The sequence below is a fragment of the Cervus elaphus genome, chromosome 5 (genome assembly GCF_910594005.1).
Source record: "Cervus elaphus chromosome 5, mCerEla1.1, whole genome shotgun sequence".
NCBI lineage: Eukaryota > Metazoa > Chordata > Mammalia > Artiodactyla > Cervidae > Cervus > Cervus elaphus.
This window is the reverse complement of record NC_057819.1, coordinates 55,629,228-55,655,719: the sequence shown is the minus strand read 5'-3', so window position 1 is coordinate 55,655,719 and position 26,492 is coordinate 55,629,228. Positions and strand designations below refer to the sequence as shown.

At 40.9% G+C, this 26,492-nt stretch overlaps 1 non-coding gene and 1 pseudogene across 1 annotated transcript; one reads left to right on the top strand and one right to left on the bottom strand.

The window, feature by feature from the left end:
* Positions 1 to 26,492, bottom strand: part of LOC122693160 — a 45,732-nt pseudogene that overhangs the window by 8,887 nt on the left and 10,353 nt on the right.
* Positions 2,728 to 2,800, top strand: TRNAK-UUU. The gene has a single exon. It is a non-coding gene; the product is annotated as a tRNA-Lys (tRNA).

The window sequence follows — 26,492 nt, the reverse complement described above, 5'->3', positions numbered from 1 at the left end:
ATGTGGAGTTCCAGACAATAGCAAGGAGCAATAAGAAAGCCTTCTTAGATGAATAATGCAAAAAAATAGAAGAAAACAACAGAATGGGAAAGACTAGAGATCTCTTCAAGAAAATTGGAGATATCTAGGGAACATCTCATGCAAGGATGGGCACGATAAAGGACAGAAATGGTAAGCTAACAGAAACAGAAGAGATTAAGGAGTGGTGGTAAGAATACACAGAAGAACTATACAGAAAACATCTTAATGACCCAGATAACCATAGTGGGATGGTCACTCGCCTACAGCCAGACATCCTGGGGTATAAAGTCAAGTGGCTTAGGATGCATTACGTGAACAAAGCTAGTGGAGGAATTCCAGCTGTGCTATTTCAAATCCTAAAAGATGATGCTGTGAAAGTGCTGCACTCAACATGCCAGCAAATTTGGAAAATTCAGCAGTGGCCACAGAACTGGAAAAGGTCAGTTTTTGTTCTAATCCCAAAGAGGGCAATGCCAAAGAATGTTCAAATTACCATACAGTCGCACTCATTTGACATGCTATCAAGGTTATGCTCAAAATCCTTCAAGCTAGGCTTCAGCAGTACGTGAGCCAATAAATTCCAGATGTACAAGCTGGGTTTAGAAAAGTTAGAGGAACCAGAAGTCAAATTGCCAACATCCATTGGATCATAGAGAAAGCAAAGGAATTGCAGAAAAGCATCTACTTCTGCTTCATTGACTATGCCAAAGCCTTTGTGTGAGTCACAACAAACTATGGGAAATTCTTAAAGAGATAGAAATATCAGACCACCTAGGTAAGTTTCTCCTGAGAAACCTATATGCAGATCAGGAAGCAACAGTTAGAACTGGACATGGAACAATGGACTGGTTCCAAATTGGGAAAGGAGTACATCAAGGCTGTATATCGTCACCCTGCTTATTTAACTTCTTTGCAGATTACATCATGTGAAATACTAGGTTGGATGAATCACAGGCTGGAATCAAGATTTCTGGGAGAAATATCAACAACCTCAGATAAGCAGATGGAACACGAAAGAGGAAAGTGAAAAAACTGGCTAAAAACTCAATATTAGGAAAACTAAGATCATGACATCCAGTCCTATCACTTAATGGCAAATACAAGAGGAAGAAGTGACAGATTTTCTTTCCTTGGGCTCCAAAATCACCGTGGATTGTGACTGCAGCCATGAAATTAAAAGACACTGGCTCCTTGCAGGGAAAGCTATGACAAATCCAGACTGTGTATTAAAAAGCTGAGACATCACTTTGCCTACAAAAGTCAAAGCTATGGTTTCTCCAGTAGTCATGTACAGATGTGAGAGTTGGACCATTAAGAAGGCTGAGCCTCGAAGAATTGACGCTTTCAAATTGTGCTTTTGGAGAAGACTGTTGAGAGTCCCTTGGACTGCAAGGAGATGAAACTAGTCAATCCTAAAGGAAGTCAGTCCTGAATATTCATTGGAAGGACTGATGCTGAAGCTCCAATACTTTGACCACCTGATGTGAAGAGCCAACTCATTGCAAAAGGCCCTGATGCTGGGAAAGACTGAAGGCAAAAGGAAAAGGGAGTGGCAGAGAATGAGATGGTTAAATAGCATCACTGACTCAAAGGACATGAATTTGAGCAGACTCCAGGAGATAGTGAAGGACAAAGAAGCCCAGTGTGCTGCTGTCCATGGGGTCGCAAAGAGTTGCACACGGATTAGCGGCTGAACAACAGCACAGTCCATATGTTGAAATCCTAACCCTCAAGGTGAAGATATTAGGAGGTGGGTCTTTGCAGAGGTGATCTCAGTGATAAGGATGGAGCCCCCATGACTGGGGTTATTGACTCTGTAAAAGAGGGGAAGAAAGGTCACTTGCTCCCTTCCACCATGTGAGGTCACAACAAGAAGATGCCAACCATGAACCAGACGTTGAGCTTTTTCCACAGGAGGAGCCTGCTGGCACCTTTGATATTGACCTTCTCAGACTGCATAACTGTGAGAAATTAATTTCTATTTTTCATAAGCTACCCAGTTTATGGTTTTATTGTTATAGAAGCCCAAATGGGCTAAGACAGGTAGGAATTGCCTCCCAATAACCAGACTCCAAAAAGTGATAAACCAAACTTTATATTATTACCTAAAGATGGGATTGTTTTAAAATTTTCCACTTATGTATATTTGATGATTTTTCTACAACAAAAATATATTCCTTTAGTAAGAGGACATTTTAAGTTTTAAAAAACAAGTGAGGCTGTACTTTTAAATTAATAAATAACTTTATGCATTGAAATTTTCACACATCTAAATATTTCTAAGGAAGTTGTCTTGAAACAATTTGGAATGAAAATATCCTTGAAATAAGATTTATATAGATACAGTGAGAAAATGGTCTTTTCACAAAGGAATAACATAGTTTGTTTTAGGATATTTCAGTTATAATTTATTAGGAGCTATGATAATTAAAATATTGTGATAACACTGCCTGAATTGCATAATTTTGTATCAAACTTATTATTTCAAAATTTAGGTTACTTATTGCGAGTTTTTATTTTATAAATTTGTAAACCAAAATCCCTTGGTAATTATGACATAAAAACATTATATTTAGTAGTGTTAGAGTTACTTAATATAATTACATTTACTCAGTTCTTATGTTCAAATTATTTTGGATGAAAAACAATTGTCTACTAAGTTAAAACTTACGTATACTTAAGTTAAATTAAAAAAAGCTGGAGAGTGCCTGGATAGCCTAGTTGGTAGAGCATCAGACTTTTAATCTGAGGGCCTAGGGTTCAAGTCCCTGTCCAGGCATCAAAAAAAATAAATAACAAAAACAAAATTTGTTTTAAAAAAAGGAGAAAAACTAACTCAGTTTTCCTTTAAACTAAAAATTATGAAATGACTGCTTCATCTCAATGCTGTTTACCAGGCCAAGGTTAAATCTGTATGTACAGAGAACCAAGAAACAGACCCACGCGTGTATGGTCGTTAAATGGATGACAAAATTGAGACTGCACTATAGTGAGACAATGATAGACTTTTCAGTAAGTGGTTGGTTCTGGGTAAATTGGATACTCACGTAAAAAAAAAAAAAAATGAGTCTTGCTTCCTATCTCACAGCATATGCAAAAATCAATGCCAAATGCATTATAGATTTTAAAATTAAAATTAAAAAAAAATACTAGGACATTTCCAAACAAAAACACAGAGAACTATCTTCTTAACTTTGGGAAAAATAAACAGACACAGAAAGCACTAATCTTAGAGTTTAAAAGTAATCTACTAGGCAGTGTTAAAATTGACAACATCTCTTCATCAAAAATCATGTTTATTGGACTCTGTGGGAGAAGGCGAAGGTGGGATGTTTCAAGAGAACAGCATCAAAACATGTATATTATCTATGGTGAAACAGATCACCAGCCCAGGTTGGATGCATGAGACAAGTGCTCGGGCCTGGTGCACGGGGAAGACCCAGAGGGATCGGGTGGAGAGGGAGGTGGGAGGGGGGATCGGGATGGGGAATACATGTAAATCCATGGCTGATTCATGTCAATGTATGACAAAAACCACTACAATATTGTAAAGTAATTAGCCTCCAACTAATAAAAATAAATGAAAAAAAATCATGTTTAAGAGAATACAGAAACAAGTCATGGAGTGGAAGAAGATATTTTAATTCCTGTATTTGTCAAAGGGCTTGTAGTTGGAATATATAAATAATCCTAGAATCAATGCTCAGCACTGATTTCCTCAATGGCTCAGCAGGTAAAGAATCCGCCTGCAATGCAGGGGACACAGGAGACGTGAGTTGAATCACTGGGTCAGGAAGATCCCCTGGAGGAGGAAATGGCAACCCACTCCAGTATTCTTGCCTGGGAGATCCATGGACAGAGGAGCCTGGTGGTATACTGTCCAGGGCATTGCAAAGAGTCAGACACAGCTGAGCAGCTAAGCGCACACACATGCTTCAGAATCAATAAGATGGTAAACAATCCATGACTTCAGCTTGCAACCCAGCTGGAGTAAAAGAGAATAGAGTTCCCCACCCTACTGAGACAACTTTATAAAAAGATACAAAATATATGAAACACACAAGGTGAGCACCACAGTCATCATCCTTTACTGCTTTACTTTCTAGGCCACTGCACAGGGCGCTTGGAGTCCTGTCTGAGTTGAGGAGATGGATCTGGGAGTTCAGGGAGGCTAATGCAGTTTGAAGCCGCAGGACACTAGACCAGATAGGAAAGAGCTACACAGAGACAGCACTCAAGATCCCCACTCGGGGCGTCCCCAAACATCTCCAACTGAATATGGATCCGTAGATGCAGGTAAAGAAACTCCCTGGCACTAGAGCGGGAGTCACTGGAAAGGACGCTAGGGAACAATCCCCAGGGAACCATCCAGGGTGGAAATGGTTCCTGTCCTCCCGGCCAGAGGGGAAAACATCATAATTCACAAAGTACTATAGGATTTTCGTCTCAGGCGTGGGGCAAAAGTATCTCTAGACTAAATGCTGCTGTGACTCTGCCTAAGAAAACTTGATAGCAAGATGCCGTAGGTTCAAACTGCTCCCAAGAAACTTAACTCTGTCCTAAATCACAGCTCGGGATATTCATAGGAAAGCAAAAATATCTAACACCAACTCATTTTCTACAGTTGTGCCCACAGTTTTCTCCATTTACAGCTTGTCCCACTATTTAATATACCTTTAGTCTGCTAAAAATGTTAACTGACTGCTCTCCTAAATCTAAAGGTAATTTCATTTTAGTATAAATATATATCACCTATTTTTGTAAAATTTGTCAAAGTCTGATTAGTGTGCCTTAAGTGCAGGCTTCTTTCACTGTTTATAACATCTGATTTGATAATCAAAAATTCTGGATTTGACATTGATCAGAAATTACAAAGAAGCAGACAAATATAACTCACAAATGAGGAGGAAACTCAGCTGAAGCCAACCCAGTAGTGATATAGATGGTAAAATTATTTGACAAACATATAATAGGTGTTACAGATGTATATTATATGTTCAGTAAGTTAGAGCAATGATTTAATATGTTAAATAGAGACATGGAAGATATTAAAAAGACCTAAATCAAACTTTTATAGATGAAAATTATAATGACCGAGAGGAAAAACATACTACATGCAATTAATAGCAGATAAGACATCACAGAAGAAAGTTTTAGTGAATTTAGACCTAGAGAAATAGGAACAGAGAAAGAAAAAAAAGATTGAAAAAATTGCACAAAGCATCATTGAAAATGGGACCAGCTTGAAGAATCTATATACATATAGTTGGAGTCTCCAAAGTGGGAAGCACAGAAGAATATTTGAAAAGATAATGGCTGAAAATTATCCAAATTTGTTGCAACTGTAAATCCATAGATTCAAGACATAGCATCACTGAGAGAAATTAAAGAAGACCTAAGTAAGATATACTTAGTTCATGAATAGAAAGTCAATATTATTAAGTTGTTAGTTTTCTCCCAGAATAATCTGTAAATTTAACACCAATTCCAATCACTACCTCAGCAAGCATTTTTTTCCAAAATTGATAAGCTGATTCTGAAAATCATATGGAAGTGCAAAGGACCGAAGTAGCTACAACTTTGGAAAGGAACAAAGTTAGAGAACTTGTGCTACTTGACTTGAAGACATAGAAACCCACCTTAATAAAGACAGTGTAGTACTGTCTTTGGTAGTACTGGCATCAAGATAGAGAAATGTGAAAAAATTGGGACTGGAGTTACCATATGATCCAGTAATCCCACTATTAGACATGTATGTAGAAATGATGAAAACCCTTAATTTGGAAAGATACATGTACCCCAATATTCATAGCAGTACCTTTACAATGGCCAAGGCATGGAAGCAACCTAAATGTCCATCAACAGATGAATATATAAAGAAGATGTGTTATACACACACACACACACACACACACACACACACACAGTGGAATATTACTCAACCATAAAAAAGAATGAACCAATGCCATTTGCACCAACATGGATGGACTTGGGAATTATCATACAGTGAATTAAGTGAGACAAAGACAAACATCTTATGATATCATTTATATATGGAATCTAAGAAAATGATACAACTGAACTTATATACAAAACAGAAACAGACTCACAGACATAGAAAACAAACTTACAGTTACCGGATTGGGAAGTTGGGGTGAAGGATAAATTAGGAGTTTGGTTAGCAGATACAAATTACTATATATAAAATAAGCAACAAAGTCCTACCGCATAGCACAGGGAACTATATTCAATATCTTATAATAAACCATAATGGAAAAGAAAAGAAAAAAGATAGATAAATGGATTAATGGAACAGAGAACAGTCCAGAAATAGACATACACATATATGGTCAATTGATTTTTGACAAAGGTGCACAGGCATTTCAAAGAAGAAAGAATAGTCTTTTCAATAATTGATGCTGAAGCAATTGGATATCAAAATGCAAGAACAACAACAACAAATTCAAACCATACCTTGCAGCACATGTACAGATATACCTCAGAATAGATTATAAATAATAAAAGTAAAACCTGATAAAAAGAAAACTTCTGGAACAAGCAGAAAGATTTTGTCTTCTGGAGAAAATCTGTGTGACTGAGTTGTGCAAATATCTCTTAGATATGATGCCCAAAGCATGATCTAAAAAGGAAAAAAAATGGTAAATTGGTCTTTTATCAAAAGTAAGAATCTCTGCTCTTTGAAAGACCATTGAGAGAATGAAAAGACAAGCCACAAGTTGGGGGAGGAAATATTTGCAAATCACATATTTGATAAATGGCTTGTCTCCAAAATAAAGCACTATACAAAAATTAATAATAAGAAATAGACAGCCTAATTAAAACATGGGCAAAAGATTTGTATGTATATATATTTAACCAAAAAAGACTCACAGATGACAAGTAAGCCATATTAAAAGATGTACTCAACATCGTTAGTCATTAGGGAAACATAAATTAATATCACAAGTAGGTACCACTACATACCTACTGTGCTCAGTCACTAAGTCGTATCTGGCTCTTTGAAGCCCCATGGACACACATATTAAAACGCTTAAGATTGAAAACATTCAAAAAAAGGAGATCATCACATCTGGTCCCATCACTACATGGCACCTAGATGGGGAAACAATGGAAACAGTGACAGAATTTATTTTCTTGGCCTCCAAAATCACTGCAAATGGTGACTGCAGCAACAAAATTAAAAGACACTTGCTCCTTGGAAGAAAACTATGACAAACCTAGGCAGTATATTAAAAAGCAGAGACATTACTTTGCCGACAAAGATCCGAACACTCAAAGCTATGGTTTTTCCAGTAGTCATGTATGGATGTTAGTGTTGGACCATAAAGAAGGCTGAATGCTGAAGAACTGATGCTTTGAACTGTGATGTTGGAAAAGACTCTTGAGAATCCCTTGTTCTGCAAGGATATCATACCAGTCAATCCTAAAGGAAATCAATCTTCAATATTCATTCAGTTCACTTCAACGCCGTTGCTCAGTCTTGTCCAACTCTTTGCAACCCCATGGACTGCAGCACGCCAGGCCTCCCCGTCCACCACCAACTCCCGGAGCTTGCTCAAACTCATGTCCATGGAGTCGGTGATGCCATCCAAGCATCTCATCCGCTGTCATTCCTTCCCTTCTTCTCCCACCTTCAATCTTTCCTAGCATCAGGGTCTTTTACAGTGAGTCAGTTCTTCACATCAAGTGGCCAAGGTATTGGAGCTTCATCTTTAACATCAGTTTCTCCAGTGAATATTCAGGACTGATTTCCTTTAGGAGTAGTTTGATTGGATTGACTGGTTTGATCTCCTTGCAGTCCAAGGAGCTCTCAAAAGTCTTTTCCAACACCACAGTTCAAAAGCATCAATTCTTTGGCACTCAGCCTTCTTTATGGTCCAGCTCTCACATCCATACATGACTACTGGAAAAACCATAGCCTTGACTGGACAGATCTTTATCATCAAAGTAATGTCTCTGCTTTTTAATATACTGTCTAGGTTGGTCATAGCTTTTGCTCCAAGGAACAAGCATCTTTCAATTTCACGGCTGCAGTCACCATCTGCAGTGATTTTGGAGCCCAAGAAAAATAGTCTGTCACTGTTTCCATTGTTTCCCCATCTGTTTGCCATGATGTGATGGTACTGGATGCCATGATCTTCGTTTTTTGATTGTTAAGTTTTAAGCCAGCTTTTTCACTCTACTCTTTCACTTTCATCAAGAGGCTATTTAGTTCCTCTTTGCTTTCTACCATAAGGGTGGTATCATCTGTTTATCTGAGGTTATTGATATTTCTCCCGGCAATCTTGATTCCTTCTTGTGCTTCATCCAGCCCAGAATTATGCATGATGTACTCTGCTTATAAGTTAAATAAGCATGGTGACAATATACAGCCTTGACGTTCTCCTTTCCCGATTTGGAACGAGTCTGTAGTTCCATGTCTGGTTCTGACTGTTGCTTCTTGGCTGTCATACAGATTTCTCAGGATGCAGGTAAGGTGGTCTGGTATTCCATCTCTTAAAGAATTTTCTACAGTTTGTTGTGATCCACACAGTCAAAGGCTCTGGCATTGTCAGTAAAACAGAAATAGATGTTTTTCTGGAATTCTCCTGCTTTTTCAGTGATCCAATGGATGTTGGCAATTTGATCTCTAGTTCCTCTGCCTTTTCTAAATTCAGCTTGAACATCTAGAAGTTCATAGTTCATGTACTGTTGAAGCCTGGCTTGGAGAATTTTGAGTATTACTTTGCTAGCTTGTGAGATGAATGTAATTGTGCGATAGTTTGAGCGTTCTTTGGCATTGCCTTTCTTTGGGATTGGAATGAAAACTGAGCTTTTCCAGTCTTGTGGCCACTGCTGAGTTTTCCTAATTTGTTGGCATATTGAGTGCCAATAGCATCATCTTTTAGGATTTGAAATAGCTCAACTGGAATTCCATCACCTCCACTAGCTTTGTTCATAGTGATGCTTCCTAAGGCCCGTTTGGCTTCTCATTCCAGCATGTCTGGCTCTAGGTGGGTGATCACACCATTGTGATTATCTGGATCATGAAGATCTTTTTTGTACAGTTCTTCTGTGTATTCTTGCCACCTCTTCTTAATATCTTCTGCTTCTGTTAGGTCCATACCATTTCTGTCCTTTATTGTGTTCATCTTTGCATGAAATGTTCCCTTGGTATCTCTAATTTTCTTGAAGAGATCTCTGGTCTTTTCCATTCTATTTTTTTTTTTCTCTAGTTCTTTGCATTGATCACTGAGGAAAGCTTTCTCATCTCTTCTTGCTGTTCTTTGGAACTGTTCATTCAGATGGGAATATCTTTCCTTTTCTCCTTTGCCTTTAGCTTCTCTTCTTTTCACAGCTATTTGTAAGGTCTTCTCAGACAACCACTTTGCCTTTTTGCACTTCTTTTTCTTGGGGATGGTCTTGATCACTGCCTCCTGTACAATTTCATGAACTGTCCATACTTCTTCAGGCACTCTGTCTATCAGATCTAATCCCTTGAATCTATTTGTCACTTCTACTGTATAGTTGTAAGGGATTTGACTTAAGTCATGCCTGAATGGTCTAATGGTTTTCCCTACTTTCTTCAATTTCAATCTGAATTTGGCAATAAGGAGTTCATGATCTGAGCCAGTCAGCTTCTGGTCTTGTTTTTGCTGACTATGAAGAGCTTCTCCATCTTCGGCTGCAAAGAATATAATCAATGTGATTTTGGTGTTGACCATCTGGTGATGTGCATGTGTAGAGTTGTCTCTTGTGTTGTTGGAAGAGGGTGTTTGCTATGACCAGTGTGTTCTCTTGGCAAAACTCTGTTAGCCTTTGCCCTGCTTCATTCTGTACTCCAAGGCCAAATTTGCCTGTTACTCCAGGTATCTCTTGACTTTCTACTTTTGCTTTCCAGTCCCCTATGATGAAAAAGACCTTTTTTTTTTTGGTATTAGTTCTAGAAGGTCTTATAGGTCATCATAAAACTGTTCAACTTCAGCTTCTTTGGAATTAGTGGTTGGGGCATAGACTTGAATTACTGTGATATTGAATGGTTTGCCTTGGAAATATACTGAGATCATTCTGTCATTTATGAGATTGCACCCAAGTAGTGCATTTCAAACTCTTTTATTGACTATGATGGATACTTCATTTCTTCCAAGGGATTCTTGCCCAGGGTAGTAGATATAATGTTGATCTGAATTAAATTCGCCTGTTCTGATAGAACTGCCATATGACCCAGCAATCCCACTCCTGGGCATACACACCGAGGAAAGCAGAACTGAAAGAGACATGTATACCCCAATGTTCATTGCAGCACTATTTTATAATAGCCAGGACATGGAAGCAACCTAGATACCCATCAGCAGATGAATGGATAAGAAAGCTATGGTACATATACACAATGGAATATTACTCAGTCATTAAAAAGAATTCATTTGAATCAGTTCTAATGATATGGATGAAACTGGAGCCCATTATACAGAGTGAAGTAAGCAGAAAGATAAACACCAATACAGTATACTAATGCATATATATGGAATTTAGAAAGATGGTAACGATAACCCTATATGCAAAACAGAAAAAGAGATACAGATGTATAGAACAGACTTTTGGACTCTATGGGAGAAGGCGAGGGTGGGATGATCTGAGAGAACAGCATTGAAACATGTATATTATCAAGTGTGAAACAGATCGCCAGTCCAGGTTGGATGCATGAGACAAGTGCTTGGGGCTGGTGCACTGGGAAGACCCAGAGGGATGGGATGGGGAGGGAGGTGGGAGGGGGGATCGGGATGGGGAACACATGTAAATCCATGGCTGATTCATGTCAATGTATGGCAAAAGCCACTACAATATTGTAAAGTAATTAGCCTCCAACTAATAAAAATAAATGAAAAAAAAAAAAAAAGGAAAAAGAACCTGGGGAAAAAAAAAATTCGCCCATTCCGGTCCATTTTACTTCATTGATTCCTAAAATATCAATTTCAATCTTACCATCTCCTGTTTGACCAATTTACCTTGATTCATGGAACTAATATTCCAGGTTCCTATGCAATATTGTTCTTTATAGCATCGGGCTTTACTTCCATCACCAGTCACATCTACAACTGGGCATTGTTTTTGGTTTGGCTCCAACTCTTTATTCTTTCTGGAGTTATTTCTGCACTCTTCTCGAGTAGCATATTGGCCCATACTGACCTGGAAAGTTTATCTTTCACTGTCATATCTTTTTGCCTTTTCATACTGTTCATGGGTTTCTCCAGGCAAGAATACTGAAGTGGTTTGCCATTCCCTTCTCCAGTGGACCACATTTTGTTAGAACTTTCCACCATGACCCATCTATCTTGGGTGGCCCCACATGGCACATACTACGTAGTTTTGTTGAATGAGACAAGGCTGTGATCCATGTGATCAGTTTGGTTAGTTTTCTGTGATTGTTAGTCATTAGAAGGACTGATGCGGAAGTTGAAGCTCCGATACTTTGGCCAATTGCTGTGAAGAGCTGACTCATTAGAAGAGACCCTGATGCTAGGAAAGATTGAAGGTAGGAAGAGAAGGGGACAACAGAGGATGAGATGGTTGGATGGCATCACTGACTCAGTGGACATGAGTTTGAGTAAACTCTGGGAGATGGTGAAGGACAGGGAAGCCTGGTGTGCTGCAGTCTGTGGGGTCACAAAGAGTTGGACATTACTGAGCAACTGAATAGCAACAACAAAGTTTGAAGAGTTAAGATGATTGAACAACTGACACTCTCATGCACAGCTTATGAGAATGTAAAATGGAAGACATTCTGGCAGTTTCTTATAAAATTAAGCATACATGTAACATATGACCCCAACATTCCACTCCTAAATACCCGGGATAAATGAAATAATATGTTCACTCAAACTTTTGTGCCAATGTTCTCAGCCCCTTTATTTTAAATAGCCCCAAACTGGAAACTACTTGAATGCCTTAATGTTTAATGGATACAAAAAGTGTCATATATCGTACAGTGGGTTACTACTTAGCGATAGAAAGGGATGGACTAGAGATACGTGTAATGACATGGATGAATCTCAGAATAATTATTCTGAGTAAAAGAAGCGAGAGCCAAATAAAAGTGTATGTACATCATGTGAAATGCCAGGCTGGATGAAGCACAAGCTGGAATCAAGATTGCCGGGAGAAATATCAATAACCTTGGATATGCAGATGATGCCACCTTTATGGTAGAAAGGAAAGAAGAACTAAAGAGCCTCTTGATGATGAAGGTGAAAGAGGAGAGTGAAAAAATTGGCTTAAAACTCAACAGTCAGAAAATTAAGATCGTGGCATCTGGTCCCATCACTTCGTGGCAAATAGATGAGGAAACAGTAGCAGACTTTATTACTTTATTTCCTTGGGCTCCAAAATCACTGCAGATGTTGACTGCAGCCATGAAATTAAGAGATGCTTACTCCTTGGGAGAAAAGTTATGACCAACCTAGACAGCATATTGAAAAGCAGAGACATTACTTTGCCAATAAAGGTTAGTCTAGTCAAGGCTCTGGTTTTTCCAGTAGTCATGTATGGATGTGAGAATTGGATTATAAAGAAAGCTGAGTGCCGTAGAATTGACACTTTTGAACTGTGGTGTTGGAGAAGACTCTTGAGAGTCCCTTGGACTGCAAGGAGATCCAACCAGTCCATCCTAAAGGAGATCAGTCCTGGGTGTTCATTGGAAGGACTGATGCTGAAGCTGAAACTCCAATACTTTGGCCACCTGATGCAAAGAACTGACACATTGGAAAAGACCCTGATTGCTGGGAAATATTGAGGGCGGGAGGAGAAGGGGATGACAGAGGATGAGATGGTTGGATGGCATCACCGACTCAATAGACATGAGTTAGAGCAAGCTCCGGGAGTTGGTGATGGACAGGTGAGCCTGGCATGTTGCAGACCATGGAGTCACAAAGAGTCGGACACGACTGAGGAATTGAACTGAACTGAATGTGATTTTTTTTCCCATTTTTATTAGTTGGAGGCTAATTACTTTACAATATTGTAGTGGTTTTTGAATGTGATTTTATTTATAAAAAATTCTAGAAATATAAACAGACTGATATGACATCATTGATCCAACCATAGATGAATCAGTGGTTGTCTAGAGCCAGTGGGATTGACTGTGGTGATGGTTTCTTGATGTGTACATAGACCTAAATTTGTCAACCCGTGTACTTTCAATATATCTACTGTATTGCACATCAATCATACCTCAATAAAGTTGCTTTAAAAATAGAAGATAGCCAATCCATTAGGGAAAAAAAGGGCCAGAGGCTATAAACTTAGGCAAAACTAAACTATGGAAGTCAGGAAATAGTGTGTGTGAGGGGCAATGGGAAGTTGGGTGATAATGTTGATTTCTCAATTTGGGTGCTGGCTTCAAGAGTGTGTTTACTGTTGGAAATTCATTCAGTGGAACACTTGTGATTTGTGCATATTTCTGTATTTGTGTTATTGCCTCCTTTTTTTCTTTTCTTGTTTTTTTTTTTAGAAAAAGCTTATGAAAAGCAGTTATATATACATCTGTGTTCACGGTGCAGAACTTTGTGACAGGTTGCAGCTCTCTTTCAGGGTAAAGTCTCTGCCACTCTTAGCTAGGGATGAGTCCTCTCATTGTGCAGGTGGTAGAAAAATGTCCTCAGAAGTTTCTCAGAAAGCTGTTTATTATTTTTATAAGTGAAGGATGTGCCGATTTTAGCTTCAAAGAAATCAGCAACCTCTTCCAGACAGGAAATTGCTGGGGAAATGAAATTAGATTGTTGAGAATGTTAGTGCAGTTAGATTCCAGTGGGGTGGAGCCTTGGAGTGCTGGCCAATTTGCCTGTTCAGCTCTTGTGCTTCTTCTCTGAGAACTGCCTGCCTTCCCAAGCCCACCAGGGTAGATTCTTTGGTTGTGGTTGCACTCTCTGATGCTCTTGCCTGGGATGACAGCTGATGGTACCACTTGATGTATGGAAAAACAATCGATAAGCCAATCAGATTCACTCTTGAAGAATTTGGATTGGAGACTGAGACTTTAATTAGTTAAAGGTTCCTGAAGCTGGGAGGTCTAGCCACTCTCCAGGAAGGAGAAATGAGATGTCTATTGAGGGAGAGATTAAATCTCCCTCAGAAGTACGAGAAAGGGAGAGATAATTCTGGTTTCAGCTTCTCCAGGGCCACCCTGGAGTTCTTGCCCTTGGAATCCATTAGATTCTATGCATTAAATTAAAACTTTCCTTTTTTTTAAATTAATATTTAATATAACCTGAGTGGTTTCTCTTCCTTGTATCCAGAGGATTCCTGTCTAAGACACGTGGCAAGTAATCTCAGTAAAAATCTGGTTTGTGGTGGCAGAAGGGAAGAGTCGGATCATATAGAATCTTCCAAGTTGTGGCAGTGAAACTTCCAAGTGGTCCAAGCTTCTCCATATCAGGAATTCCTCCTGAGAAACCCACTCTGTCTCTGCTTGACCACCACAAGTCTTTTTTTACTCCTCCTTTCCTGCCTTCCTCCAACAGGTGTCTACTGAGTATCCACTGTTGGCCAGGCACTGCTGTGGGTACTTGGGATTAAGCAAACCAAAAAAAAAAAAATTAATAAACAGCAAAATCCTCTGTCTTCAAGGAGCTTACATTCAAATGAGGAGCAACAGAAGGTAAAACTTTTACGTAATATTTTAGAAGGTGATATCTCCTATGAGAAAAAGAGAGTGAGTAGGTCCATTGTGGGGCTTCCTTGGTGGCTCAGTCGGTAAAGAATCCACCTTCAGTGCAGGAGGCACAGGAGACCTGAGTTTGCTCCCTGTCCCCTGGAGAAGGGCATGGCAGCTCACTCCAGAATCCCCAGACTCAAGGATTTTGACTCTTTGAACTGGCGGGGGAAATGTTGCTGGATGCTGAGCAGACAGACATACTCTGACTTATGTTTTAACACAAGTTAAAGACATACTCTGGCTTCTGTTTTGAGAACAGATTATAGGAGGGAAAAGGCTAGATTCAGGGACATTGTGATTACTTTTAAGGCAGCCAATATTACTGAATTAAAATCTGTGTTCTTATCAGTTTTACCCACTGTTCTCAACTCTGTCTGAAGCATTTGAAAATTTGATTCTGTTTCTTTTTGAAAATGCTTTATCTGGTTATAAAACTAACCATATAGAGACTTCCCTGGTGGTCCAGTGGTTAAGACTCCTTGTCACCAAGGCAGGGGGCATAAGTTTGATCCCTGATCAGGAAACAAAGATCCCACATGCTTTATGGCACAGCTGAAAGATCAAAAGAAGAAAAAAAGAAAGAAAAACTAAACATATTATGTTCCTGGCAGGATAATTGGGAAACTCACAAAAAAGAATCACCCAGTATATTACCTCCAAATGGAACCACATTTTCGTTTTTATATAGCATTCTAAGCTTTCCACTGTGCACTCTTGCCAAGTCACTTTAGTGCTGTCTGACTCTTTGCAACCTGTAGCCCACCAGGCTCCTCTGACCATGGTGGGATTCTCCAGGCAAGAATACTGGAGAGGATTGCCATGTCCTCCTCCAGGGTATCTTCCCCACCCAGGGCTTGAACCGTCTCTTACATCTCCTATATTGGCAGGCAGGTTTACATAATTTTAATTGCTTCCCCCAATAATTCTCCAGCAATTTGAAGGAAGACATTCATATTTTTTCCTTAAGTATTTCATTTCCAGGCCAGGGTATCTTATTTTGGGGTTCATCAATGTATTCCAAGGTTCTAGAAATCTCTTGAAAGCATAAGCAAAGTTGTGTGTGTGTTTGTGTAAAGGAAAACATGTTTCTCCAACTTTTCAAAGGGGCTTTGACATCACAGTAAGTTAAAAAGTGATACAAAACATTTTGAGTATTTGCCTGCCCCATCTCAGTCCATAGAGGACGGTTTCTTTATTTATTTATTGCCTGTTCCACATGGCTTGGGGGAATCTCAGTTTCCTGACCAGGGATCAAACCTGGGTTGGCAGTGAAATTGCGGCATCCTAACCACTGGACCACTAGGGAATTTCCCATAGGCATGGGTTTCTAGCAGCCATGTTTGTCTGACGTGTTGATACTCCATGCCCTTGACCACAGTTGATAGGGATGGTAGGCATTCCACGCTAAGCCAAGTTCTGCTGGGAACATGGAGCTGGGATGGAGACAAAGTCAGTTTCTGACAAGTAGACTAGAGAGATTGGAGAAAGTTGTCTCATACAGACAGAGAAGAATGAAACAGACGGAGGAGCAGAGAGCTGGTACTGCCAAGCCTTCCAGTGACATTTCGTTTCCTGGCCTGAGCCCTTCCTAAAGCTCAGCTGGTATCCCTAGCCCTGGATTTTCTGAGGCTCTTCTGTTTCTAGGGGTGATATTCAAAATATTTAAAGCCAGTATGCTATGGGAACCTATGAATCAGAGCAGATGCCAGAGATAAACAACTAGCAGAGCTGTACCTGTGTCTCTCATCTGAATGGCAGCCCTGTCTATCATTAGGATTTGTGACCCTCCTCTTGCCTAAGCCAGCTGAGTTTTCTGATGAGCCAAAGGAGTTTTAGGGATGTCCCTAAAACTGGTAGTCCAGTGGCTAGGACTCTGAGCTCCCAATGCAGGGGGGCCTGGGTTTGATCCTTGGGCAGGGAACTAGATCCCACATGCCACAACTAAGACCTGGTGTAGCCAAATAAATAAATAAATAATTTTTTAAAAGTTTTAACAGATAAGAGAGCCACTGCTCAGGCTTAACAGTTGGTGCAACAGTTCCCTGTGCAGTGGACAGCCCAGATCTCCCCATGCTGGTCTGCTTTCCTGGAATTATCTGTGGTTGGTAATGACCCCCTTGTAGAACGGAGGTCACAACAAGAGTAGTCAGCTGTTGCCTGACCAGTTGAAGCTGAGTCTACGGAGATTATTGCCTGGCGTGATTTGGACACAATCCTATTAATGCAGCCCACAAGAAGATTAGCTTTTAGAGCAGCTAAGTCACGTCACACTGAACTTAAGATCCACAAAACACCCCGTATCTTCACATAAAATAGTCAAGCCATTTTTTCCATCATCTATATTAATGAGATGGTATTTGGAATTCAAACTCATGGCTGTTAAATCTCATTCTGTTGCTCTCGAATCAGCCTTCCAGCCTCTCAAGAGCTTTTTAAAGTCTCCATCACATTCGCCATCCCTCCTCGATTTGTGTCATCCACACATTTGAAAACATTGTTCTATTGTACTCTAGCATGCTTAGGCTTGTCTGAAGCTCAGTCTGGGGAGCATAGCCAGTGACTAGAGTTTCAACTGGGTATCATATGTTGCCCAGTTTCTAGAAGGCTGGACTGTGGTCAGACAGCCGAGTCAGCAGCAGATATTTTTGTAAAAGGTACTGAGATGGGAATGTTAGAAATTTGTAGCCAGGGACAAAACTGAATCACAAACCACATGGAATAACTGGAACTTGGGGCAACTACAGATAGAAATTTCAGTAAAACAGGAGGGAAGTTTGGAGAATCCAGTTTTCTTTACAGAGTACTCAGCCTAGAACGGCTTTTGTCTGCATGAATGAATGACTTTTGCTGCCTGATTGTCCTCATTGACCTCGTTACCTTGGAGAAAGCCTCTCCCTCACCTCCACCTTCCTCCAAACTTCTTGGTAGAAATACTGAGGGACTTACCTGGTGGTTCAGTGGCTAAGACTATGCACTCCCAATGCAGGGGACCCAGGTTCAATCTCTGGTCAGGAAACTAGGTCCTATGTACCACAACTAAGACAGTGCAACCAAATAAATATTTTTAAAAGAAATGAATTAATAAAATAAAAATGCTGATCCAGATAGCACCAAAGACAGAGCCACTAAAGACTAGGTTATTACTAGATCTATAAATCTGCAAAGAGCCAGGCTCAGGAAGCATGAAAGAAAAGGAGATGCCAAATCTAAATAGCAACTAGAATCCAAAGTGCAAGTCTGGTAAGGGGGTGCACAGAAGACCCCAACAGTGTTTGGTTGCCATGGAGATGCTTGTCAGCTCTTTCACCTCAGACTTCCAAACTCCCTGGTTTAAAAAGTGTGATTTCTGAAACCCAGTGCCTAGCTATGAGAATGTTAGTTGCTCAGTTGTGTCCAACTCTTTTTTGACTCCGTGGACTATGGCCAGCCAGGCTCCTCTGTTCATGAAGTTCTCCAGGCAAGAATACTGGAGTGGGTTGCCATTCCCTTCTCCAGGGGATTGTCCCAACCCAGGGATTGAACCCACGTCTCCTGCATTGCAGGCAGATTCTTTATCTTCTGAGCCACCAGAGAAGCCCAATGTCTATCTATGTTCATTGTCAAAATTATTTTTGTGCAAGTTATAGCTGATAATTTAGCCATATGTTTTATTGTGGACTTTCTTTCATTTTTTATGAGAATGTTAACTCCAGAGATTTTCTCAATGATAAACAATGATGTATTTATCTGGAAACATTTACAGCTTTGAATTCCTGGGTAAGGGATTAATGATCTTCAAATTATTAGTTGCATGACAAAAAGTTGAAGTTGGCCATGAGCAGAGGCTGAAACAAAAACCATAGTTACTATCTTATTATAATTGTGGGCCATTTTGAATCAATAAAAATGAAGTTAAAATGTTTAAAATCTGTATACAACTTGGCAGTTTCCAAAAATGGCACTGCTTTCTAGCCAATGTTTTTTCCTCTTATTTCATACCTTAAGAATTTTCATACAATTATTGTAAAAATGTATGCAGTTTTGTACTGGAGAATGAAACTATTATAACCCATGCATACTTTTACAGAGTTTTTTTACATATTTTTTTCTAATGTCATTTAAATATAAGCACTAATGTATTATTCTGACTTCCCAGATTGCTCAGTGGGTAAAGAGCATGTTTAGCATGTCTCCACCTACAATGCAGGAGATGCATGTTTGATTCCTGGGTCAAGAAGGTCCCCTGGAGAAGGGAATGGCAACCCACTCCAATATTCTTGCCTGGAGAATCCCGTGGATAGAGGAGTCTGGCAGGCTATAGTCCATAAGGGTCACAAAGAGTCAGACATGGTTAAAGTGACTGAGCACACACATATTTGTATTCCAACCAAGAAACTTCTTTGTCCCCTTTCTTTTATCCTGCCCTTAACTCCCCTGGTGGTTCAGACAGTAAAGAGCCCGTCTGCAATGCAAGAGACCTGGGTTTGATCCCTGGATTGGGTAGATCCCTGGAGAAGGGATTAACAACCCGCTCCAGTATTCTTGCCCAGAGAATTCCATGGACAGAGGAGCCTGATGGGCTACAGACCATGGGGTAAGAGTTGGACATGACTGACTGACCAACACTTTCAATTTTAGATACTTAAAAAATATCAGTAAATTGATAGAAACTTATACATTAACAACAGTATAAAAAGAGAACATTCAGTGAAGACCCTTAGTCCACTTTCTCTGGTGCAGAAGTGGGAGCTCTGAGGCCTGGTTGAGATGGTCGTCACTGCAAAGAACCACATGCCCTACTGTGATAAGGTGAGATGTGGCCACTGTACACCCATTCAGCAGCCCCTGTTCCTTAGAGAAACCAGGGGGCCTTTACAGTGCTGACATCATTTTCTCTCCCTGCAGTGGGATTGTTCAGTTCAGTCGCTCAGTCATGTCCAACTCTTTGCAACCCCATGGACTGCAGTACGCCAGGCCTCCCTGTCAATCACCAACTCCTGGAGCATACTCAGACTCATGTCCATTGAGTCAGTGATTCCAGCCAACCATCTCATCCTCTGTTGTCCCCTTCTCCTCCCACCTTCAATCTTTCCCAGCATCAGGGTCTTCCCAGATGAGTCAGTTCTTCCCATCAGATGGGCAAATTATTGGAGTTTCAGCTTCAGCATCAGTTCTTCCAATGAATATTCAGGACTGATTTCCTTTAGGATGGACTGGTTGGATTTCCTTGCAGTCCAAGGGATACTCAAAAGAGTCTTCTCCAACACCACAGTTCAAAAGCATCAATTCTTCTGCTCTCAGCTCTCTTTACAGTCCAACCCTCACATCTGTACATGATTACTGGGAAAACCATACCTTTGACTAGATGGACATTTGCTGTCAAAGTAATGTCTCTGCTTTTTAATATGCTGTCTAGGTTGGTCATGACTTTTCTTCCAAGGAGTAAGCGTCTTTTAATTTCATGGTTGCAGTCACCAGCTGCAGTGATCTTGGAGCCCCCCAAAATAAAGCCTGTCACTGTTTCCATTGTTGCCCCATCTATTTGCCATGAAGTGATGGGACCAAATGCCATGATCTTCGTTTTCGGAATGTTGAGTTTTAAGCCAACTTTTTCACTCTCCTCTTTCACTTTCATCAAGAGGCACTTTAGCTCTTCTTCACTTTCTGCCATAAGGGTGGTGTCATCTGCATATCTGAGGTTATTGATACTTCTCCCGACAATCTTGATTCCAGCTTGTGCTTCATCCAGCTGAGCATTTCTTATGATGTACTCTGCATATAAGTTAAATAATCAGGGTGACAATATACATCCTTCACGTACTCCTTTCCTGATTTGGAACCAGTTTGTTGTTCCATGTCCAGTTCTAACTGTTGTTTCCTGACCTGCATACAGATTTCTCAGGAGGCAGGTAAGGTGGTCTGGTATTCCCATCTCTTAAAAAATTTTCCACAGTTTGTTGTGATCCACACAGTCAAAGACTTTGGCACAGTCAATAAAGCAGAAGTAGATGTTTTTCTGGAACTCCCTTGCTTTTTCAGTGATCCAGTGGATGCTGGCAATTTGTTCTCTGATTCCTTTGCCTTTTCTAAATCTGGCTTGAACATCTGGAAGTTCATGGTTCACATACTGTTGAAGCCTGGCTTGGAGAATTTTTTTTAATTTCTTTTTTTTAAAATTTATTTTAATTGTAGGCTAATTACTTTACAGTATTGTGGTGGTTATTGCCATACATTCACATGAATCAGTCATGGTTGTACATGTGTCCCCCATCCTGAACCCTCCTCCCCCTCCCTCCCTGTCCCATCCGTCAGGGTCATTCCAGTGTACCAGCCCTGAGCACCCTGTCTCATGCATCAAACCTGGACTGGTGATCTATTTCACATATGATAATATACATGTTTCAATGCTATTCTCTCAAATCATCCCATCCTCGCGTTCTCCCACTGAGTCCAAAAGTCTGTTCTTTACATTTGTGTCTCTTTTGCTGTCTCGCATATAGGGTCATCGTTACCATCTTTCTAAATTCCATATATATGCGTAAATATACTGTATTGGTATTTTTCTTTCTGACTTACTTCACTCTGTATAATAGGCTCCAGTTTCATCCACCTCATTAGAACTGATTCAAATGCATTCTTTTTAATAGTTGAGTAATATTCCATTGTGTATATGTACCACGGCTTTCTTATCCATTCATCTGCCGATGGACATCTAGGTTGCTTCCACGTCCTGGCTATTATAAACAGTGCTACGATGAACAACGGGGTGCACGTGTCTCTTTCAGATCTGGTTTCCTCGGTGTGTATGCCCAGCAGAGGGATTGCTGGGTCATATGGCAGTTCTATTTCCAGTTTTTTAAGGAATCTCCACACTGTTCTCCATAGTGGCTGTACTAGTTTGCATTCCCACCAACAGTGTAAGAGGGTTCCTTTTCCTCTGCACCCTCTCCAGCATTTATTGTTTGTAGACTTTTTGATTGCACTGGCTTGGAGAATTTTGAGCATTACTTTACTAACATGTGAGATGAGTGTAATTGTGAAATACTTTGAGCGTTCTTTGGCATTGCCTTTCTTTGAGATTGGAATGAAAACCGACCTTCTCCAGTCCTGTGGCCACTGCTGAGTTTTCCAAATTTGCTGGCATGTTGAGTGCAGCACTTTCACAGCATCATCTTTTAGGATTTGAAGTAGCTCAACTGGAATTCCATCACCCCCACTAGCTTTGTTCATAGTGATGCTTCCTAAGGCCCATTTGGCTTCACATTCCAGGATGTCTGGCTCTAGGTGAGTGATCACACCATCGTGATTATCTGTGTTGTGAAGATCTTTTTTGTATAGTTCTTCTGTGTGTTCTTGCCACCTCTTCTTAATATCCTCTGCTTCTGTTAGGTCCATACCATTTCTGTCCTTTATTGAACCCATCTTTGCATGAAATCTTCCCTTGGTATCTCTAATTTTCTTGAAGAGATCTCTAGTCTTTCCCATGCTATTGTTTTCCTCTATTTCTTTGCACTGATCACTGAGGAAGGCTTTCTTATCTCTTCTTGCTATTCTTTGGAACTCTGCATTCAAATGGGAATATCTTTCCTTTTCTCCTTTGCCTTTAGCTTCTCTTCTTTTCACAGCTATTTGTAAGGTCTTCTCAGACAACCACTTTGCCTTTTTGCACTTCTTTTTCTTGGGGATGATCTTCATCCCTGTCTCCTGTACAATGTCATGAACCTCCGTCCATAGTTCTTCAGGCATTCTGTCTATCAGATCTAATCCCTTGAATCTTTCTCAGTTCCATTGTATAGAGATTTGATTTAAGTCATACCTGAATGGTCTAGTGGTTTTCTGTACTTTCTTCAATTTAAATCTGAATTTGGCAATAAGGAATTCATGATCTGAGCCACAGTCAGCTCCTGGTCTTGTTTTTGCTGACTGTATAGAGCTTCTCTGTATTTTTCTGGAAATAATGTAGTCAATCTGATTTCGGTATTGACCATCTGGTGATGTCCATGTGTAGAGTCTTCTTTTGTGTTATTGGAAGAGGGTGTTTGCTATGAGCAGTGCGTTCTCCTGGCAAAGCTCTGTTAGCCTTTGCCCTGCTTCGTTTTGTACTCCAAGGCCAAATTTGCCTGTTACTCCAGGTATTTGGAGAAAGAAATGGCAACCCACTCCAGTACTCTTGCCTCGAAAATCCCATGGACAGAGGAGCCTGGTAGGCTACAGTCTATGGGGTCGCAAAGAGTCAGACACAACTGAGCGACTTCACTCACTTCATATTTTTTCACTGGAGAAGGAAATGGCAACCCACTCCAGTATTCTTGCCTGGAGAATCCCATGGACAGAGCAGCCTGGTGGGCCATGGTCCATGGGGTCGCAGAGAATTGGACACGACTGGAGTGACTAAGCATGCACTCCAGGTATTTCTTGACTTCCTACTTTTGCATCCCAGTCCCCTATAATGAAAAGAACATCTTTTTAGGGTGTTAGTTCTAGAAGGTCTTGTAGGTCTTGATAGAACTGTTCAACTTCAGCTCCTTCATCATTACTGGTTGGGGCATAGACTTGGATTACTGTGATATTGAATGGTTTGCCTTGGAAACGAACAGAGATAATTCTGTCGTTTTTGAGATTGCACCCAAGTATTGCATTTCAGACTCATTTTTGTTGACTATGATGGCTACTTCATTTCTTCTAAGGGATTCTTGCCCACAGTATTAGATATAATGGTCATCTGAGTTAAATTCACCCATTCCAGTCCATTTTAGTTCACTGATTCTTAAAACGTTGACGTTTACTCTTGCCATCTCCAGTTTGACCACTTCCAATTTGCCTTGATTCCTCGACCTAACATTCCAGTTTCCTATGCAGTATTGCTCTTTACAGCATCGGACTTTACTTCCATCACCAGTCACATCCACAGCTGGGTGTTGTTTTTGCTTTGGCTCCGTCTCTTCATTCTTTCTGGAGTTATTTCTCCACTGATTTCCAGTAGCATATTGGGCACCTACCGACCTGGGGAGTTCATCTTTCAGTGTCCTATCTTTTTGTCTTTTCATACTGTTCATGGGATTCTCAAGGCAAGAATACTGCAGTGGTTTGCCATTCCCTTCTCCTGTGGACCATGTTTTGTCAGAATTCTCCACCATGACCCGTCTGTCCTGGTTGGCCCTACAAGGCATGGCTCATAGTTTCATTGAGTTAGACAAGGCTGTGATCCATGTGATCAAACTGGTTAGTTTTCCGTGACTGAGTTTTCAGTGTGTTTGCCCTCTGATGGAGAAGGATTAAGAAGCTTATGGAAGCTTCCTGATGGGAAAGACTGACTGAGGGGGAAACTGGTTTTGTTCTGATGGGCGGAGCCATGCTCAGTAAATCTTCAATCCAATTTTCTGTTGAAGGGTGGAGCTATGTTCCCTCCCTGTTGTTTACCTGGGGCCAAATTTTGGTGGAGTTAATGACATAATGGCGACCTCCTTCATAAAGTCCCATGCAGGCATTGCTAGACCCTGCGGCAGGCCATTGCCTGCAGGGGATAAGGTAGTTTTTATTTTTCTCCCAAGTTCAAAGTGTAGTAGCCCAGGCTTCAGGTTATTAGTGGGTTGGTTTAGAGGAATATACCACTTGGAGATTCCAACTCAAATTTCTAGGAAACACAGTTTAGCTTTTGCTATCTCTGCCATGCAGAAGCTTAGAGTCCAGTAGAGTTCATCTGTAAGTCATCTAAGATTTAAAGGGTATAAATAGTGGGCAAGTGTTGGGAGAGGTCCATCTGCTCCTTGAGTGATGTGTTCATGTGGTGTCCACCATGCTTGTCGCTTTTGCATAGAGATGGCCACTAAGATGTCCTTCATTTCTAAAGGTCTGCCTGGTTCCTTTAGGTCCTGTAAATCTCTTGGATACTCCCATGCTGTGCCTGGAAAGCCCTGGAATTATTTAGCTTCCTTCTTGCCAACCTGAGATTAAAAGTGTGATGTTCTGGTCCTTATCCACTCAGGCCCGTCTTCAGAGAGCTTCTCTGGGGGCTTACTTCTCCCTGGAGCCCTGTGCAGTGAGCATACCACAGATGCCTGTGGCTTCCAGACCCCACACCTCTCAGAGGTCTCGCTCCCTCCCCAGGCTTCTGCCTGAAAACAGGTGGAGAAACACTCTGACTTGCCTGATGTCTTTTGGCTGAGGACTGCTTCCTCCTCCTCTCCCCACCCAGTCCCGGGGGATCCTCTGTTAGTCTTTCCTCACTTTGATCTCATTTTAAAAATCACTCTGGAAATTTCATCAGTGGGACACAAAACCAGAGATTTCTTTTGTTTCTGCTTCCTTTCCTGTGGCCAGGTCTGACTGTGTGCTTAAATGAGGTGGGGGGAGGAAAGAAGTAGGAAAACCCAGAGGTAAAATAGTAGTTGAGGTTTGAAAACTGCAACTGTAAGACAGGAAGGCCATAAAGACCAACTGCAGAAAGACCAGGACAAGCTTTTATGTTCTAAGAAGTGTTCAGAGAAAGGGAGAAATTAGTATTAACTATAGAGGGGGTGTGGGCTCCCCGGGTGGCTCAGATGGTAAAGAATCTGCCTGCCGTGTGAGACCTGGGTTCGATCCCTGGGTCGGGAAGATTCCCTGGAGAAGGGAATGGCTACCCACTCCAGTATTCTTGCCTGGAGAATTCCATGGACAGAGAAGCCTGGGGGTCTATGGTCCATGGGGTTACAAAGAGTCAGATACAACTGAGCGACTAACATTTTCCATAGAGTGGGCATAGGCTTCATGGAAGAGGTAGAATCTAAGCTGGACTTTGATGGATGGTTACAATGTGGGCAGATAAGAGATCAGAATCCTACATTCTAGGTGGAGAGAATAATTATCCTCAAGGCCCAGATGCAGGAAGATGAGGATAGGGACCATTGACAAGGAAGTCTGGAAAGATTCTGCAGAGCTTTGAATCCCAGGTAAGGAGAACAGTTTTAATATGAGGAACAGTAGGGGCTTTCCCTGGCAGCCCAATGGTTAGACTCCGCCCTGCCACTGCAGGAGGCACAGGTTCACTCCCTGGTTGGGGAACTAAGATCTGACATCTCTTGGCCCCTCTGGGTGATTGTTCTTTTTCTCTGAGCCCTAGGTCCTTTCCATCTTCAAGCCTGTGTGAAGGTTAAATTAGGGAACAAGGGCTCCAGAGACCAGAGCAGCTTGTAGAAATCCATTCCCCTCATCCTCCTTAGAAAGAGAATTCTGATTTTATTTGGAAAGGCAAAGTGCCTGGCTAAAAGCCTACCTTTCCTAGCGCATTTGGCACCTGGCTGTGATCATGTGACTGATGGTTCAGCTAATGAAGTGTGAACAGAAATTGTTAGTTGAGACTCTGAGAAGATTCCTTCCAGAAGACAGACAGCTGTCTGTGATGCGCATATAATGGCTGAGTTCCATCTTTTCTTACGAAGTGACCATGAGGAAGGAAACAATGTGATGAGGAGGACCAAGCAAAGAGGAGAGGAGTAGAGATCCTGATTCCCTGGTGATTGTGAGCCTCCATATTTGCCCTGGGCTGCCCTCTATTTCTCTGAAAGGGAGAGGGAGGGAAATAGGGAGGGGAAAGGGGAGAGGAAGTGAGAGATGGAGCAAGAAAAACAAAGAGGATATATCTTCTATTTTGTTTAAACCATTATTTCAAATCCCTATTATCAACAACCAAACAAAATTCCTAACAACAGTTAGGAGGCCTCCCCCAAGCCTCCAACCACTTAGCCTAGAGAGATGGCCTTTTTTTTTTTTTTTTTGCCTTGAGGCCTGTGGGATCTTAATT